Source organism: Anneissia japonica, unplaced genomic scaffold (assembly GCF_011630105.1).
Source record: "Anneissia japonica isolate Jap-2015-1 unplaced genomic scaffold, ASM1163010v1 scaffold1487_len315116_cov162, whole genome shotgun sequence".
In the NCBI taxonomy this organism is placed as follows: domain Eukaryota; kingdom Metazoa; phylum Echinodermata; class Crinoidea; order Comatulida; family Comatulidae; genus Anneissia; species Anneissia japonica.
In genome coordinates, this window is record NW_022732104.1 from 123,093 (window position 1) to 127,612 (window position 4,520).

Sequence of the window (4,520 nt, forward strand, 5' to 3'; positions counted from 1 at the left end):
AGATGTGTATAAGAGATATATTTAGGCTATACTAGGCCTATTTAAATAGGCGAAGAAATTTGTCGTTAAACTTAATTTACATTTTATTATTATTATCTTGTTTTTAAGAGAGCATACATAAGTTACTATCAACATTTTTCTAACATTATACCTAATATTGTAATGTTTGCGGGGTACATATTTGTATAATTTATTGTAATTCAATCAATAAGATCTAAACCGGGATATGTCACTTAACTAATTACGCTAGGTCGTAGGAACATTTATTGCGGATATTAGATCCAACACCTTCTAAAGACAATTTAATTTGGCGGGTTGCAGGTAGTTCATATAGCACCCCTCAACACAGTGTACCTCAAGATTTATGTATATGTTATTGTTAATATAAATTAATGTTATTTATGTGTATGTTAATCTAATTCGGAACAGTTTATATAAACGGTTTTAATTCTATTATCGAGTACACGCATTGCTCTTTTTTTTAGCAAACCATGGGCTCATTTTCTACAATTATATCTGTAGAAAGGCAAAATTGAATACCTAGAAAACAATATCTGACAGTTCACGATTCCGTATATTGTAAATCAAAGCACCATGCCAATCCTGAATGATCTTTATTTCCAATGATCATGAGCTGCTACGTGATGACAGCTAGATTAACTTGCCGATTACTTAATCTATTAGCTCATGTTTAGTACGGTATTATTAACTGAGAATAAAGAATTTATATAAAAAAAAAGTGGCCTATTATTTTGCCTTGTATTGCATTATGATGATTGAGTGAATTATTTGTAGAAATTGAAAGATTATACTGGCAACATCCTCATACTAGCGACATACAATCCCGCGTGTGGTGATTGTTGCTGTAGTAAACTTTTATAGCGAACCAAGAGTACCCATTCTATAAATATTGCATTTTTAGCCCTTGGATCTGAATTCCGGATGAAGTGATATTGTTTCTGCACGTGGGGTTGCAATATAAATGTCAACTGCCCTTATTTATGATGTGTTTAAGTCTTCAATTTGCATCGCTTTGCATTTAGCATGTAAAGTAAGTCAATATGGTTAGCACTGTGCTGTGAATAAACGCAAAGGGGACAGGTGCCAGAGAGAGGTTGTCTGTGTATACTGTTCACATGTAACATACACAGTGTATGTAACGATGACATACAATTAAACTAAACATTTTACAGTCACAGTGTTATGTTTAGTTTGTGAGATTTTAATTATACTCCACTGAGATACCACACGCGACATCCACCACAAATAGAAGAGGGACTCATATTAGTACGTTAAGTCATAAATTACGAGTTTCATGTTATTTGCACTTTGCCTACCGCCATTAACTGAGAGGATATAGCTATATTTATTTTAAATATTTATTCCCCGGGACATTCTTTAAAATTTAAAATATTGATTAATTATTAAATATATAATACATCAATATGTAATGAGAAAATTATCAAAACAACTCGCTGATTTACTAGATATTTTGTCAAGAAGAAAGTTAGTGTAAGAATTTGAACAATATAGGAAGGATATTGTTCTGGGCAAAGAAACTTTCGAAAATGAACGCTTAGACCTATTTATAAAGCAATTCTAATATTAAATTCTATCATTTAAGAATGTAGTTTTAACTTGCAGCGAGTATATTTTCAAAAGAACATTACATGTATTGTATGTAAAAGGCCGATCTTATAGTTTATTAATATAAGGGGCTATTGTTATAATTTTCATTATTGATATTATTGTCATTATCATTATTATTATATCACTTGAAGTACGGTAGTCAATCATAATAATGATAATAATAATGATGATGATAATAGGAATGATGTTTTCCCTACCTGACGTGTTATACTGACAGATCAGTACGTTCCCAAATACTTGGTGAAAATACCACAAGTTATATTACCTCCAGAACTATTATAGTCTGATACCCAAACACTAGACCACCGATCATTGGAACAGCATTGCAGTACCTGCTTCTACTTGTTTTTAATTCCTGCAGTGGTATAAATCAGTGAATTCTTATATTGAAAACCAATTTACATGCGTAATACATCTACATTTTCATTACTTATATCAAAACCAATTTGTTTATGATAAAAGTCAAATTTGTCAGTCCTTTGAAGTCCAACCCGATCCTAGCAACACTTGGCTTGGCAACTCAAGTCTCCAAGACATTGCCAGGAACTTTGCTGTGTGGTATCATAATAAACAAAAAAGCTTCATGCCGGTAAAACGGTGTAAGCTCATGTTTGCAGTTGATTTCACGAATACTGTAGACTTACTTGTAAAAGTATGTCGATAATATTTAACTTTTTTTTACCCGATCTGAGTACATTGCATTGGTAAAATGTCACAAGCAATTTTCATCTAGGGTTGCAATGGTTGGTGACAGCGAACTTAGATTATGTTCATGGTCTGTAGTCTTGGCATCAATCCGGCTACGGAAAACAACTGCAGGAAGTAACAAAGTACATTCAATGAACAGATGAAAAATATGAATGGAAAATTTAGCTTATTAGGACGCTTCCGATTGTTATCTCACCAAGAGAGTGCACTTTTTTGCAGTGGACACTGTCGGTTGTGGATGAGATATTCGAAAACCTACAGACAATGCTGTAGCAAGGATTTTCAAACTGTGTGGGACAATATCAGGGTGGACCCACTTTGCGTAAATTCAAACTATGTGGACCAATTTTCATAAACGTCGTCCCATTCTACACAAAAACATGAATCTGAACCTATTTTCTTAACAAGTGATCCATTTTACGTAAAATATAAGAAATCTGGACCCATTTTCTTAAAACTTTACCCATTTTACACAAAATATGAGAAATCTAGACCCATTTTAAAAATGTGGACCCATTCTTTGTGGACACAATAGAAAGATTGTGTGGAACTGTCCCAACTGTCCCCATAGCTAGCTACGACATTGCTTACAGAAAGTTCAGGTATTCACAACTTAATTTTATTCAAGACTAAAATTTTGTCCACTACAATTCTGGGTGCATTAAGAAGTAATCTGCGTTTTTTACCTATTTTAATACATCGTTGTAAATCATGTCTGGTAATAAAAATACCGTGTTTACTAAGCAGAGTGTACCACATTTGTTCAACAGAGTCTCTAATAGCCTAAACATGTACATAACAAACGATCAACTTTCCCTCCGGGTAATGCGACATAGCTACGTGACGTTTTGAGGTATAAACCCATAGCTTTAAAAGCTACAGGACGAAAGTGTAACCGCATACAAACGTATGCATTGCAAAATGTTTTGAGCCTTTGCCAAAGGAATGTGTATTTAATTGTGATTGTCTTCCTAGTTTACTGAATAGGGCACATGTGAAGATATGCCCACGTGTGTTTCGAAACATATAATATTATACTGCGTAAGGGTAATAACAACTCAGATACGTAAAATGTGGACTTTAGAAACATTAAAATTTATTGAAACGAATATTTCGACCACTCCTCTTTGTCAACACTTGACATAATATTATATATATATAATATATATATGCCTATATATATATATATATATATATAATTAACAAATAGATAAATAATAATAGTGCAAATATTTGCCTAAATTTAATAGCATTTCACACGGCTATAAGCTTTCTTTGTGTGTGCGTCTGTGTGTGTTTCCGAATTTTTTGTATGCATTATTTTAATATATCAATATACTATTATTCTGATCTTTATGTTTTATACATGTAGATATTTCACTACATCCAGTATATGGAAACATCGTGGTTCCAGTATGGCTAAGAAAAAAAATCTGTTTAGTGACCACTTTGCATCAAGTAATAGAAAGAACTACCCGGGTGAAACTTGTCTGCTACAGTCGAGAGAGCCTTTTTTCAGTAGAAGTGCTTTCTATCACTAAGTGATAAAATTAGCTTATCAGACAGGGTAAAATTCAACAAAATGACAACAGTTTTCCTAAGTGGTGTTGCTGGATCTTTTTTCATACGTTTCATGTGCGCCTGTCATTTTAGGACTTTAGAAGCAAATATATTTCAATGATTTTTTGAATTTTTTCTTCAACTTTGACATTGCTGTTATGGATGGTAAGTTGATCTTTAGCCTTCCTAATTTCACAGAAATCAATTATGATTTCGTGTGTCTTGTCTGTATTAAGGACAAGGTTTTAGAAGCCTATAGCAGCGTAGCTCAGTCGGCTGGTGGTAGCCAATGTGTGTGCGCTGAAACGTGGAGTTTTTTTTCAGACCTTTCGTCGCTGGTGCAATTCCATCCACTAGTCTCCTTGCTGGAAAACTTACAAGTTAGATAGCGCACTATTTTACGGATGAAACGTTTAAGTCGTTGGCCCCATGTTCAATCTATGTACACGTTCAAGAACGCAGCAGACTATTCGGCAACAATTAGTGAACACCTTCACAGCTAGTAGGCTACAGTAAAGATTACGGTAGGCCTATATCCTTACAAATACGCCCCGAGCACCATGATTTTCCCGACGGGGGATTCGGGGGTGGCAAGGGGAAGG

General features: G+C 34.0%; 1 protein-coding gene across 4 annotated transcripts in view; it reads left to right on the forward strand.

The window, feature by feature from the left end:
- LOC117115586 (von Willebrand factor D and EGF domain-containing protein-like) overlaps positions 1-4,520 on the forward strand; it is a 59,577-nt gene that overhangs the window by 8,537 nt on the left and 46,520 nt on the right. The window lies entirely within an intron of this gene.